At 39.6% G+C, this 16,142-nt stretch overlaps 1 long non-coding RNA gene across 3 annotated transcripts in view; it reads left to right on the forward strand.

Moving 5' to 3' along the window:
* LOC112660044 (uncharacterized) overlaps positions 1-16,142 on the forward strand; it is a 234,037-nt gene that overhangs the window by 72,721 nt on the left and 145,174 nt on the right. For 2 of the 3 annotated variants that reach the window (XR_007406837.1, XR_007406840.1), the window contains one exon: positions 2,536-2,595. The exons of the other annotated variant lie outside the window; for it this stretch is intronic. This is a non-coding gene — a long non-coding RNA (uncharacterized LOC112660044). The remainder of the gene's footprint in view (positions 1-2,535; positions 2,596-16,142) is intronic. 3 annotated transcript variants of the gene reach the window in all.

Below are 16,142 nucleotides of genomic sequence, written 5' to 3' on the forward strand. Positions count from 1 at the left end.
TGCCATAGTGCACCCTCCATCTTTTACAGCCACATTCCTTCTTCCTATATGATTGGCTCCTATTATTCCACCCTTCTAAGATGTCATTCATTAGTATGACTTCAGTTTTCACTTTTATTTGGATGAATCCTATATCCAAATACCCAATTGTATTTTCTCTTAGAATAACAGAAGACACCTGTATTTTTCTCTTACCTTCTTGAAATTATCTGACTTAACAAAACTTTTGCTGTGACCTTCAGATTTTTGCTGGCCTCTGCAGCAAGAGTGGCCAGACTGGTTTACCCTTTGGATGGCTTCCTGCTGAGGCATGACTGGCCCATTTGGCTTTTCAAAGTGTTCTTTCAATACTCAAGGTCTTGGAGCCATCGCAGATTTCCTGCCCACAGAGGCATCTTCCATTCTTCCCTGAACCTTTGCCATTCTATGGTTTTTCTTACAATGTCTGCATGTCCTTATGGAAAACACAAGGATTTCTTGGGCTCCCTCACATCCCACACAGAGTGTGGTGTGTTGAAATGCCCTTGCAACGTTTTTCTGCCTGCTGCCTTCTCCAGTACGCTCATTTCTGTGTTATCTCTAAATTGGGGCCAAATTGTAGGCTGGGATTCCTCTAGGGGGTTACAGGTGAGTCTTCACTGTGACTGGGAAGGCAAGCCAATACCTCCCAAAGTCAATCATCTACTATTTATCAAGTTCTCCCCCTACCTCCCATTCCTAAGTTCACTCTCTCTTTTCCCCCACTGTTCCTCCTATCAAACCAAACCAAACCAAACCAAACCAAACCAAACCAAACCAAACTAAACAAAGCTTCAGGGGTTTTCTTTTTGTGTGTCTGCCTTTCCTGACATGGAGTACATACAGTAACCTCCACATCCACCTTGGAGGTTGGGTTGGTCCAGGCTATTCTTGCCCTGGGTAAACTCTCTTTTCTGAATGCCTGTAACAGTCTGTAATACTCAAAAGATGATACTTTGTTGTATTGTTAATTATATGATGTCCCATGTCCTACCTCCACAACTAGGTTGCAGGACTTTCAAGGTCCTTGTGATAGTGTAGTAAGATATTTGACCTTTGTCCCCAGTTTCTGGCATAGAACTTCTAAAACCCTTGAAATTTCCTAAGTGATAAGGGTGATGGGAGCATCTTTTGTTCTCAGGAACCTGCAAATTGAGTTAGTCACCAATGGCCAATAATTTAACCAATCATGCCTATGTAAGGAAATCTTTTTAAAAAACCTTTAATGGGGATCCCTGGGTGGTGCAACGGTTTGGCGCCTGCCTTTGGCCCAGGGCGCGATCCTGGAGACCCGGGATCAAATCCCACGTCGGGCTCCCGGTGCATGGAGCCTGCTTCTCCCTCTGCCTGTGTCTCTGCCTCTCTCTCTCTCTCTCTGTGTGACTATCATAAATAAATAAAAATTAAAAAAAAAAAAACCTTTAATGTTGAGATCTGGGGAGCTTCGGGCTTGGTGAAGACATTGGTGTGCTGGAAGATGGCATACCTGAAGAGACTGTAGAAGTGCTGCATACCGTCCTCCTCCATGCCTTGCCATATAAATCTCTTCCATTTGGCTCTTACTGAGTTGCACCCTTTATAAAACAAACAAACAAACAAACTTGTAAATATAGCAAAGTGTGTTCCTGAGTTCTGTAAAGCACTGTAGTGAATTATTGAATCTGAGGAAAAAGGTTGTGGGAAATCCCAATTTATCACCATTTGGTCTAAAATATGGAAGTCTTGGGATATGCAGTATGGGGACAGTCTTGTGGGACTCAGCTCTTTACATGGAGGATCTGTGCTAACTCTGGGTAGCTGGTGTTAGAATTTAACCGAGTTGTTGGACACCCAGTTGGTGTTTGGAGAATCAGAGAATCGTTTGCTGTGAGGGAAAAAAAGAAAACCCTCTTATTTGATGTCAGAAGTGAAAAAATGAATAAAAATAGCTCACTGTCATATATAGCTTTGCAATCCCAAAGTTTAGGCTTTGTATTTCAGTAGTTTTGATAGATTCTCTACTAGTATCCAAAAAAATGCTTTGAACTGGTGGGGGCAGGTCATCATATTGTGATTCATTTTGAGTTGAAACTCAAGAAAAAAAGTCAGAAACTACTAGTCGAATTCTCATACAGGGTTCTATCCTTCTTTAATAATAGAGATTGTTGCATTTCATTTAAATCCAGAATTGGATTTTGCCATTATTGCCTTAGCTTATGATAAGACTTTTTAAAAGCTGTTGACTGATGAAACATCCCTCCAGAGATGAAATTCAACCCCCAGAGTACAATGCTGTAAAGACACAATCCTCCCCATTTGCTAAGTGTCTGGTGAACTAGCAGTAAGCTGGATGTTACTTGAAACCTCTTCCATGGGAACCACATGAGCCATCGATCGTTTACCTCTGCCATACATCTAACATTTAGATATTTTCCCCTGATTTCAAAAAGGAAAATGTGGAGATAAGCAGCCTCATCTGTTTACTGAGATCTATAATGCCGATAATTCTCTTTTTTTGTCCTCGTGTCTGCCATCCAGCTACATGTTCCTGAGAGGTCTCCCCAGCTAATTCCACGTATAGAAGGAAGACAGATAAAGGTAACTGGATTTGGTGTAAGTGATTGCATTTCACTTGCTCCTCTGAATTCTTCTCTATCAAATGGCATATAAACTCTTTGAATTCATTTGGAACTCCACGTGGTGGCCATCTGTTACAGATGCAGCGATCAGCTCCCCCAGTGGTGTCAGTGGTGCTGTGGGCTCCAGAATAGCAGCTTCAGTATCATCACCCAAGAACTCCTTAGAAAATCAGATCTTGGGCCCCATTTCAGACCTCCTGAATCATAAACCCCTGGCCATCTGTGTTGTACAAAATATGAAGCCCCAGAGATTTAAATTGACTTGATATGAGGTGTAGCCTGGACATTTGGATTCTTAAAGCTCCCCCACATAGTTCTTGTTTACAGCAAGGTTTGAGAACCACAGCCTTATGTCACTTTAGAGACTGGGATACTATATTTCTCAACTATTTTATGTTTTCAAATGACCCACTTCCGCCAAGTAATTTGTATCTGAGTATCATTTGGAAGGCATACGTGAAGCAGAGTCTGACTCTGTGTTACTATGCAGTTATGGTTTTCCTGTGGAAGCAGTTAAGGCACCCCACTGCTCATGCCTAGTTTCCCAGACATCAAGAGGTGAGGGATCCATTTTACTGGGCATAGGTGCAGTAGATTTAGATCCTGCAGTGCGAACAGAAACTCCCTGATTTCCTGGGTACCTGGTGATGATGGGAAATAGTTGTCCTGCTGAGCAGCTTTTTCAGTGTTAGTCCACAAATCATCTATGCAAAAGTTAGCTTAGAGCCCTTCTACCCGTTTTGTAACCATTTAATTCCTTTTAAATCCTTTACCACTTAAAACAGCTAGAGTGGTTTCATTATCTGCAAGTGAATTCTCACAGATCCATCTATATATGGTCTGAAATTATCATTGATTGTGCCTGAATTGAGCTGTTTTGTGTAATATGAGCCCTTTTCTTTCCATTTAAAAATTAGATTTTTGTCCATCAGAGACAAAAATTAGTCATAAGAAAACTACTCTGCAATCCAAACTTATGATCCTAGTTAAGAACAGCTCTCTTTCTAAATATTATCCCTACCCTTCCCACCAGTATACATCCCTCCCCAGCTTGAGTGTTCAAGTCATATTTGTGACAATTATAAAATTTTGTATACTGACACTTGCCCCATTCAAGTTTTAAAAACCCTTTCCATTTGGAAAGGCAAGAGTGATTCCCTTACTGCCTGGCTAAGAAATATGAAATGATTTTTTTTCACTTATTTCAGGAGTCAAAAGCAAACATGAGTTTGATCCTATAAATTCATAGATCTGCTTTATATCTACCAAAGAAAGAGAACCAAGTTTAATAAGCAACACAATTTTATTTTCAAATGATGTTTGTGATGACTACGTTGTTTTTGTTGTTGTTGTTGTTCATGTTTTTATATTAGGCATCTCTCATTTTTCAAGAGTATTTTCTACACAAAGGGTTATAATTGCTTTTGGTGACAGAAACTGATGGTCCCGCCAGGGAACAGATGGGAAGATAGAAAGCAGGAATGGGGGAGGATGTGGAAGAGGAAATGCCCAGCATGACCAAAGTGGCCACAGATTCCCTGCATCTACATGATAGAAGTTGCCGATAGGCCCCTACCCTGCATTTTAGATATAATTTAGAATTTTCTGAGTGTTTTTTAGATGTTTCCTCCTGGGTTGGTGATTGGAAGTTTTAAACCATTCTCCAAAAGCTGTTTAGATGGAATCTCTTACATAGGGATGAATGGCCATTCTTTATGGGACTTTCACACAGTGACTTTTATTCTAAAGAAGCATAGTAGCCAGGGTCAATGAGCCATCCTTAACATGACTGTCTCAAGTGCTTTTTTTTTTTTTTTTGTAGATTATCTCATTGCCTTTCCCAAACGGGTCTGTGTTTACCAGAGTAGGTGGGTCATGACACTTTCCTACTTGGGCCCTCCCAATAAGGAGGCTTCCTTCCCCATTACCTTTGATCTTTCTTTGAAAATCATCTCAAAGAGTAGTCCCAGAATACATCAGCTTCACTCCCAGATGGTGCTGGGATATGTGTACTTAGACTCTCATTTACAAGAGAGACAGGAGGAGAGACCTGGCAGCCTAAAATGGACCAAGACAAATATGATCTTTGTGCAGCCAGGTTTTGCAGATATGTAATCATTAAAGATTATCCTCATCTACAGTGAGTCGAACCTAAATCCCACATGGAGGTTGACATACTTAGAGACACAATCTTTATTTACACTCTCCTTCCTACTCTCTGTGTGTTTATCATGTTTAATTTATTGTCGGTTTTATGCATTTTTCTTTCACTGGTTGTGGAGGTTTGTGGTTTGCCTTTTAACTTTGCAAAAGTTTGGTACAAAGGAAATTTAGAAGACCAAAACATTTTCCAAACAATTTCAAAATGAACTACGTCCCCAACTAATTTGATTTGTAGGAAAGAAAGAACAAAGTCTTGTTAACAGAGAGCTCTAAAATATAATTACTCACACGTGCGAACATGTTTAAGTGTGGGTTCTCAGTGAATGCTTATCATGCAGTGCTTTCTTGCTCTGACTGTTGCCCATTAAAAACCTCCTGTGCCATATGCAGGTGTGATTATACAGCCAACTGCCAATTCTCACTGGCTCAAGGATCCTTTTAAAAATGTCCAGATGGATATGAATGTCGGATTTGGCAGTTAAATTATAGAGCCCAATATATCTCTTCTAAGTACTCAGGCACTAAAGCAAAGTATCGATGCTTTCCTCCACCCCTGACTAGATTTCAAAAGAACAGTCTGGCTTTTAAGCTGGGAATTATATTTCCTCATTCTTCTGAATCTCAGGATAAACTTTATTATGACTTTTATCACTTTCTTTAGTCCATATATCTTATGAACAACATCAAAACTTTTTTTTTTTTTTTTTGTAAGCTGAAAGTCAGAAATTGGCTTTTGAGGCGACTTGGTATATTTAAACAAGTGCACAGTGGAGGGGAAATAAAGCAGTGGCATTATAGCTCCCCTGGGTAGCTCCCGTCTACCCTTCAGAGAAATGGTTTACAGGAAAAGGACATGAGAACAGAGAGACAGAAAGGCATCTCCTTGATTCTTGATGGTATGAATCACAAATGCAAACATCTGCTACCTCCAAGAGAACGAGACACAGCAGCATTTGTCATCAGCACTGCTGTGGGAAACCTCCATAAATATCACCATTACTACTTCCCCTTGCCCAGATTTGAAGTCCTTAGTAGTAGTCAGGAAACTCCAGGCAATTGGTTACCTTTTCAGACAACTTTTGTGGCTGATAGAATGGGTTTGCTTCATCTAATATGCTGTGCGGTGCTTCCTTCTTGACGAGCACCTGCAGTGAATTTCTAGAGCCTAGCCCATGGTAGGTGTCTCAACAAGATGGCTCAGTGGGACAGGTCCCAGAATAGACCCAGCATAGCATAGGTAGAGGGTATGGCAAGAGGAGGCATGGGGAGTATTTAAAAACAATGAGGTATGGGGAGAGGGTAGAAGAAACAAAATGGTGTTTTCGTATTGTGCCTGGTTCGGTCCAGGTATAAGGCAACACTGTGATGGTATTTGTAGTGATGGCTTGAGGTGTGTGTGTGTGTGGGGGGGGGGGGGGTGGGCAGTAAGCTGGTAGTGGTCCAGGATTCCCATTGTCAATAGCCAGATGACAGCCAAACTTCACTGTTGCATCTCTCATATTTGAAAGTAAGGTCAGAATAAACATTTAAGATGAAATGTAACAGGGAAAGTAGAAAGAAAATTTGGGAGTCCTGTAACTTCATATAACTTTTAAATGCTTTGGAGTGTAAGCTTTGGAGTGTAAACAGTGACAGTAGAAAGAGAAAGCAGGTTAATAGACAAGATTAAAGTAGTGATCTCACATTTTCTGGCCTGAAGGTGAATTCCCTGCAGGCAGATTCTCTCTGAACAACCTACCCCATCTGTTTCTTCCTTATATAGATGTCCAAATTACAGAATTTATTTTACTTGAGCATCACAAAAATGTATATTCATGGCTAATAGATGCTTCAAATGTAACATACCTCAAGTTGAACTCCTGATCCGGCCCTAAAGTCTATGTTCTGTCTCATTGATGGCAAGCCCAGCCTTCCCATTACTCAGGCTGAAAATCTGAGTCACCCTGATTCTTCACTCTCTCTCTCACCCTACATCCAATTCTTCCTTGGTCTTCTCTCTTCAAAACACTTTTCCTCACTTCTCCTGTCACTACTGTGCATCTGAGGGAACATCACCTCTCCTGTTTTACCCTACTAGTCCCCCAGTTGGCACCCTTGTGATTCTAACGTTGATTCACAGCCAGAGTAGCCTTTCAAACATAAATTGGATCAAGTTACTCCTCTATGCCTGACTTTGCAATGGCTTCCTGTTTCATTCAGAGTAAAACCTCACATCCTCATCAGGCCCCCCAGAGCTCTAATGACCTGGCTCATAACCTCATCTTGTACAGGCCTTCCCCGCCCTTATTCTTTAAATATCGCAGACATGCCACGGTCTCAGGGCTTTGCCCTGCTGTTGCCTTTGCCTAAAATGCTCTCCCTCCATAGCTGACTGCCTTATTCTCCCACTCCATCTTTTCTCGCATGTTACCTTCTCAATGAGGCCTGCCCTGACCATCCCATGTATTATGATAACTGAGCCTCTCCAGCACTCCCAACCCCTCCAACACCTTACTTGCTTTATTTCTTTTCTCTTGAATACTTTGCACTTTTAATCATACTGTACCATTTATTCATTTGTTATGTTCACAATCTGTCACCCCAGCAGACTGTAAGCACCCTAACCGCAGAGGGTTTTCCTCTGTTTTGATCACTCATATATCCTAGCTGCCTGGAACAATGCTGGCACGTAGTGAGTGCTCAATTATTGCAGTGTCTGCCACACAGGGGTTTTGTGTGACTTAAACGATGCCATGCAAATGTGCAAATTCTTCATAAATATTCCTGGAATAAAAAATATGTCTAAATGATGTCATCTCAGTCATAATGTCATCAGACATTATGGCAGATGTTGCCATAATCCCAGCCTAAAGAATGAGAAGCAAATGCAAGAGAATTGAAGAACTTAACTGAACCCAACAAGGAAGTACTTGAGCCAGGTTGGAAACCTAGATCTCTCCTACTGCAGAGCCCAGGTTCCCTGGCTCTGTTCTACTCTCATTTATCACTTCTGTGACTCTTCTGAATAGCTGTGACCCCTTCTTAAAGTCATTCTCTCTCTTCTGACTCCAGAGACTCTCGTGTTCTTCCTCATCCTTCATGTGTGCCTCTCTGTCTTTGGTGTGTGTGTGTGTGTGTGTATATATATATATATATATATATATATATATATATATATATATATAAAGAACTTAAAATACAAACCTCCTGACTCCTGGTTGAGTGCTCTTTTTGTGATCAGGCTTACTTGAATACATGAATGTAAACTGATGATGTTTGAATTCACGAATCGTAATACAAAGTGATGTATACAGCAAAATCCCAGCAAAGAACATGAGGCTTTGCCTATATTTTGAGGACAGTTATTACTCAGTTGCAAGCAGAATTATTTTAAGCTCAACTTGTTTTTCATGGAGTACTATCATAGAAAATACTGGGAAGAGCCAATCAATAATTAAGCTTTGTTGACCAAGAAATAAGTTCATGCTGCTTTGGGAGCTTGGATTAGTTTGCTTTCTTTTGAGTCATTTTATAAAGGTGTGCTTTTACTTGTTAATCATGTCCTCAAGTTGGGTCAGGTCCTAGCAACCTAGAGATTGTAATGAAGGATCTTTCATTTGAGGTATGTTTGCAGTCTACTGGCTGCTAAATAAATTGTTATCATGAGTATTAAAGTGTATTTTCCCCCATTATGATGCAAAGTATATTGAAGGGACAAATCCCTGATCACTATAGGATGTCAGGTTGGGGTCATCTCTCCTTCAGCTTGCCTGCGCTGATGTCTAACTATGGAAATTACAAATGCTGTTTACCTAGATCCAATTCTCCCAAGACTGGAACACTGCCTGACCTGTCCACAGAATATACTTAAACCCAACCCCCCATCTGCTGGTTCTTCCCTTGACCTCATCTTTTTTTTCCCTCTTAATTCTTTACTTGAATAATATTAACCTGCTTCTTGAATTTTTATTCTTTCTACTTTAAAAAATGCTTTTAAAAATCATCTATAGGAATAAGATCAGGAAAACATCAAGGATGTCTGTTCATCATTCCATCCGCATTTTACTGGAGATTCTAAGCAGTGCAGTAAGACCAGAAATCAATGAATGAATGCATGCATGCATGAATGAATGAATAAAAGTAATCCAGATTAAAAAGGAACAAGGAAAGCTGTCAATATTCACAGACAATATGAGAAACTATCTAGAAAATCACATAGAAACCAAACAGAAATAAAAGCTGCTAGGACTAACAAGTTTAGAAAGGCTGTAGGATTGGGCAGCCCGGGTGGATTAGCGGTCTAGTGCCGCCTTTGGCCCAGGGTGTGATCCTGAAGACCTGGGATCGAGTCCCGTGTCGGGCTCCCTGCATGGAGCCTGCTTCTCCCTCTGCCTGTGTCTCTGCCTCTCTCTCTCTCTCTCTCTCCCTCCATGTCTCTCATGAATAAATAAATAAAATCTTAAAAAAAAAAAGGCTGTAGGATACAAGATCAATATAAAGCATTCCATTCTATTTCTATATACTAGCAAGAAACAATCAGAAATTTAAGTAAAACATTTCAATAAATAGCATCAAAAAATGAAACGCTTGGGGATAAATCTAACAAAAAATCAGAAAGAGCTGCGCACTGAAAACTACAAACACTATGCTGAGTGGAAATAAAGAACACTTAGGTAGATGGAGAGATACATTACATTCATGAGTAAACTACTCAGTATTGTTAAGATAACAGTTGTTTCCGGATTATCAATATAATCCGGTCAAAATCTCAGTAGTTAGCAAGCTAATTCTAAAACTCACATATACAAAAAAGAAAGCCTAGGAATAAACCCACACTTTACTGTCAATTAATTTATGTCAAAGGAGGCAAGAATATACAGTGGGAAAAGTACAGTCTCTTTAATGAATGGTGTTGGGAAAACTGGACAGCCACATGCAAAACAATGAAACTGGACCACTTTCATACACCATACACAAAAATAAATTCAAAATGAATTAAACACCTAAATGTGAGACCTAAAACCATAAAACTCCTAGAAGAGAACATAGGCAGTAATTTCTTTGACACTGGCCATAGCAACATTTTTATAGATGTCTCCTTAGGCAAGAGAAACAAAAGCAAGAGTAAGCTACTGGGATTACACCAAAATGAAAAGCTCTTGCACTATAAAGGAAACCATTAACAAAGTGAAAAGGCAACCTAATGAATGGGAGAAGGTATTTACAAATGATATATCTGGTTGATATCCAGAATATATAAAGAACTTATACAAAACTACACCAAAACAAAACAAAACAAAAAAAAAACCTCCAAATAATCTGACTTAAAAATGATCAGAGGACCTGAATGGACATTTTTCTAAGGAAGACATACAGATAGCCAATTGACACATGAAAAGGGGCTCAATATCACTTAACATTAGGGAAATGCAAATCAAAACCACAATTAAATACTACCTTACACCTGTCAGAATGGCTGGAATAAAAAAGACAAGAAATAACAAGCATTGGTGAGGATGTGGAGAAAAGAGAACCCTGGTGTACTGTTGATGGGAAGATAAATTGGCATAGCCACTATGAAGAGGTATGGTGGTTCCTCAAAAAGTTAAAAATAGAAATGCCATATGACCCAGTAATTCCACTTCTGAGTATTTACTCAAAGGAAACAAAAACACTAATTTGAAAAGATATATACATCCCTATGTTTATGGCAGCATTATTTGCAATAGCCAAGTTATGGAAGTAACCCAAGTGTCTATCAATAGATAAATGTACATGTATCTCACATCTTCTTAATATGTATATGTATATACATATGTATATGCAATGTATATATATTTCACTATTGGCCATAAAAAATGATGAGATCTTGCCATTTATGACATGTGGATGGACCTAGAGTATCTCATGCTTAGTGAAGTAAGTCAGAGAAAGACAAATACCATATGATTTCACTTATATGTGGAATCTAAAACAAAACAAAACAAAACAAATGTATAAGCAAACAAATGAAAAGCAGAGTCAGACCTATAAATACAGAGAACAATCTGATGATTGCCAGAGGGGAAGGAAATGGGATAGGAAAAATGGGTGAAGGAGAGTGAGAGATACAGGCTTCCAGTTATAGAATGAGTCGTGGGGATGAAAGGTACAGCATAGAGAATATAGTCGGTATGGTAGTAGCCTTATATGGTAACAGATGGTGCCTGTACTTGTGGCGAGCATAGGGTAACATAAAGCTGTCAAATCACTATGTTATACGTGAAGCTAATGTAGCATTGTGTGTCACCTATATTAAAAAAACTTACATGTAAATGCAAAGAACTTAACATAGACAAAACAACTTTGACAAAAAAGAAAAAAGTTGGGAAACTAACACAATCACATTTTAAGACTTAAAGTAACCAAAACCCTGAGTTATTGACACAAAGATTGGCAATGCAGATCAATGAGACAGGATAGCATGGAAATAGGCCCACCATATAAGTGGACACTTGATTTTTGACAAAGTATAATGGCAACTTAGTGTAAAGAGTAGCCTTTTCAAAAACTGGATATCCATATACAAGAGATAAATTCAGTCCACAACTCACACACTATACAAACAGAAACCCAAAATGGATCACAGACTTAACCACAAAACCTAAAATTATAAAACTTCTAAAACAAAACACAAGTAGAAACACTTGAGACTGAGTTAGTCAGAGATTTCTTAACTGTGACACCAAAACTCAATCCTTAAAAGAATAAACTGGTAAATGGGATTTCATTAAAGTAAAGAACTTATGCTCTTGAAAGACACTGTTAAAAGAATGAAAACCAAATCACACACTGGGAGAAAATACATGCAAACCTATATCTGATAAAGGGCTTCTATGCAGAATACTTAAAGCACTTAAAGCACTCACAGAACTCAGTAATAAGAAAACAAAAGACTTAGCTAAACAGTGGGCAACAGATTTGAACAGTGAACAGACCCTTAGCCAAAGAAGGTATACAGAGGGCAAATGGAGGAAAAAATAGTAAGAAGAGATTCAGCAGCATTCGCTACTCGGGAAATGTAAATTGAAAACCCAAGAAAATACCAGTACACACCTATGAGAATGACTAAAATTAAAAAGACTAACTATACCAAGTGTTGGATTTGAAGCAACTTCCATTCTCTTACTGACTCTTCTTAATGTATAGTTAGAATGGCAACGGAGGCTCTTACTTCCCTTGTAGGATAGTAGCTCCCCCAGAAAACTCATTTAAGATTTTATAAGCTTCACGTTATTTCAGTATTCTTATTTCCACCCCCTGGTTTTAATCTTCCTTCTTTCTTTTTTTCATGGTTAGGATATCACTTTACACCCCCTATATTCATTCTGCTCGTGCTAGCTTCTTCCAGAAGACTGCTGAATCTCCAGGCATTCTTGTTAACGTTAGAGGAATTGCCTTTTCACCAAGTCAAGACATCTTCCTTGGGGACTCTCAGGAAGAAGCAAGATGAACCAGATCCTTCTCAGGACATGCCAAGGGCAGTCCTCTAGGTTTTCCTTACTTTTCCACCACTAAACTGCTAGATCCTGTCCAAAACATATGAGATCTTGGGGAGATGTTACCTTTCCTGCATTTGCTGCTGCTGGTGGGAATGGAGCCAGCCTAACACCCTTCTCTGGTCTTGGTTCTTAAATGCCTTGTACCTTTGTGTCACCAGTGGGTGAGGTAGCGTGAACAAGTAAGAGTTAGCAGTTTCTTCCATCAAGTCCCTACAGAGTCTTTGCAAAGTTCAACCTCCAGATAATTGTGTGGTTAGGGAAGTAGTAAAGGAGTTTTGAAAAAGGAACTGAGATTTAAAACAAAAGACACGCTAGACTTCGACTTTAGGTACACGTTTCCCTACCCCTTCATATCCAGGCTGGGAAGAAGCTAGCAAGTCCATACAGATGGTACCATATTGCACTAAAGGAACACATGATTTTAGGGTCAGTTTTCATGTGAAAATTATACAGTGAAACCTCATGGCAATTTTGCGTGTGAAATTCCACTAGTTTTTTTTTTTTTTTTAATTTCCTGGCTTATAATTTTCATTTTAGAGTTAAAAGTTGAAAAACAAAAGTTAACTTACATTGAAGTGTTCTTTGACTTAAGGAACTCCACTGTTACTATGTTTCTTAATGGGTCTTAAAAATAATAGCACTGTTTTTTAATATCTCCTCTATCTCAGCTCGTAAGGTGCCACTTGCATGGTACGCTGCAGAGGAAGCTAGGGTAGTACTCCTGAAGTCCTGGTTTGGAGAAATGAAGAACGTGGCTCCAAGTAAGATAGATACATGCTTCCGTGTTGGCCCCGCCAGTCAGTAGCGGAGTGGCCCTGAGCCTTCTGCACAGGTGTCATGTAAATCAGGACCAACAAATATTTTTGGTAAAAGGCCAAATAGTAAATAGTTTCAGCATTGTAGGAAAAATGTCTCATTGTAGGAAAATTGCAGCTACTACTCAGTGCTGCAATTGTAGCAGGAAGGCAGCCATTGACCACAAACAAATGCATGTAGCTGTGTTCCAATGCAATTTTATTCTCAGTCACAAACTCCAGGCCAGATTTGGCCCAGGGGCTGTAGTTTGCTGACCCCTGAGACAGATAATCCCTTCCTCCCAGGGTCCCTGGAGGGCTACAGGCCATATGTAAAGTGATTAGAGCAAGGCTGTTGTGACATCAGCTCTAAGAGTCAGCTTCCTCATCCTGGGCCACTGTGAGTCCCTGTGCTGCCACCCAAGACCCCAGTTACAAGGTATTGGGGTGAGAGAGGACGTGTCTGTCAGGAGGGTATCAGACTGTTCAGGAAAAGAGTTTTCTCTCTGCATCCTTCTTACTATGTGTGAAAGTACTTTTAAAGCTCGGAGCACAGTATGAATGCCAATTGTTGTTTGTTTGTTTGTTTTCCTTCCTGGTGTCAGGGCATGGATAGAGGAAAGCATTCCCAAAGGAAGTGACCCCTTGGCCCCAGGCAGCCTCTGTTAAATCTCCCTGTAGACTTTTGAGAAAAAACAGAACTGATTAGACAGTGCCCTTCCCTGCTTCCGGATAGGTTTTCTGATTTTGTAATAAAGAAGGTTAAGGTATATGTAAGAATTTAGTTTGAGAAAAAGGTGGCATGTTCCCACAATTTCTGTTTAAGCCTCATCCCAACATGGCAGGATAAAGAAGATTTACAGGGAAATGGCTGTTGCTTTTGAATAGCAAGAAGTAGAATTCGCTCTATCACTGGTCTAGACGATAACTCTAAAAGAAAAATTTGGTGGGAGTCTTTATTTTTTAGAAAGTGATACATTTCTACTTTACAATATTTGTGAAATGGAGGAAAGTATATGGGCACCAAACAAACAAACAAAACCCAACAAAGCTTTCCTCTCCCCCTCTAATGTTGACATTAGGTCTTTTACTCCTTATCATCTTTTACAATAGATGGAGACTCTCTCCAGCATTTTGGTTTACACAATTGGACTCACCCCCCCCCCCAATGTTTTTACGACATCATTTTTAGTGGCTGCAGAGGATTCCAAACGTTGAGGTAAGAACATTTGGAGGCTGATCTTTCGAGACTGCCTTTTAGGAACTTTTACTCCTCCTTCGCACCTTTGTCAGAATTGGAAAAAGGAAAAGAGAGACACAGAGACGTAGACAGAGGGAGACACTCCCTCCCCAAAGCAGGGAGGGAGTGAGGGAGGAGGAAATTAACACTCAATCAGTTTATTTGCCTCCTTTTTAAAGCAAGCAGTGTTAGGTTTGGTGCAGGAGAATCCTAAAGCAACATTCTAGTCCTTTCCAGCTGAGCCAGAGCTGCAGTGAGGCAACTGAACAGGAGTCTGATGTGGCAACAGGCGAGCAGGATCCACCAGTCAGCATCAGGGGCCAGCCTGTGCTAGCTGGAGCATTGCCTCAGCCACAAGACTACGTGGTGACAATTCAGGAGTTGGAGTTGACAGCATGTATTCATATTGCAGAAGCACCACATACATGCCCCATCTTGATTAATTGGGTAGTTTCATCTTAGACCTTCTCCTGTCACAGAACATTCCGTGCTTGGGCTAGGGATAATGAGTTACCCCAGGGATAACCTCTTCAGAACTCATAAATCTGTAATTCTTAGAGTAGTGAATATATCAGCCCTTGTCTAAAGATACAAAGCAATACATTAATAACATTTAATATTATAACACTTGTGTCTGGATGGATATGAAACACTGTATGTTAGCAATTAACCCCTTTTTTTGTGGCAGTAATGAATGAGATTAGAGTTGGATTTAAGGATTTGTTAAATGACAAAGTCCAGTGACCTTAATTACTCTAATCTGATCTGACCTAGATGAATGAAATGCATTTCTAGCACATAAAATGGTAAGCATTATTACCTTAATGCATAAACTGCTGGTTAGATCTCTAATGTTAAAAACAAAAATGGAATGAGAAATAATAAAATGTAAACTAATTTATGCATAAATCTCCCAAAACAAAATTAAAGGTACCTCAAATCTGGGCCACATAACATCTCCCTTCAGTCCTTCTCTAATTTCTGAATAAAAATCACTTTCTTGCTCCTCACGGTAAAAGAGCTTTCCCTACCCACTGTAAAGACAACAGATGAAAAAAGCTTGCAGAGAGAGAGTTAAAAAAAAAAAAAAAATCCATGATCTGATTATACAGATAGAATCGGTGTTCACATTTCTGTTTATATCCTTCCAGCAAATTTTCACACACATGTATACACAGAAATAGAGGTTTAGTTTCCTACTATAAGATACATATTTATTTTCCTAATATGTAAGAATAAGGGCATGTTATACATATTATTAATAACATGCTCTTTTTAGGATTAACAATACATCTTGGGCCAGTATTGTTGTTCTTCTCCCTTCAGAACACAGAGGCTTAATTGCTTTTGTTTCTCTTCAGAGCAGCTGCTACCACCCCAACTTCTTGAGGTCTGTCCCCCAGACTCACTACAGAAGACAATACAGCTTTCCAGATCCTACTTTCCTCATTGTGCATGAAGCCCACCACATACACTATTGTTAAAGATTTCACTGCTAATTAAGTAGATGATAAAACAGATGATAAGAAAAATAACCATCACGGTAGGTTCTATAGATCTGACATATGTAGACCTTCCTGGTTCCCTGACTGGGTGGTCCCTGCGTGGCATGAAAGGCTATCGATTGTCATCTTTGACCTGGCTAGGAAGCTCTTCAGACTCCCTCTCTAGGCCTTTTCCTACCTTCAGCCTCTGTAGATCCGTGATTCTTAGGCTATCTGGGAGAAGACCCAGTTGCTTTTTATTTTATTTTGCTTTGAAGTATTCTCTTTTGTGATAAAATGCACAT

The sequence above is a fragment of the Canis lupus genome, chromosome 2 (genome assembly GCF_003254725.2).
Source record: "Canis lupus dingo isolate Sandy chromosome 2, ASM325472v2, whole genome shotgun sequence".
NCBI lineage: Eukaryota > Metazoa > Chordata > Mammalia > Carnivora > Canidae > Canis > Canis lupus.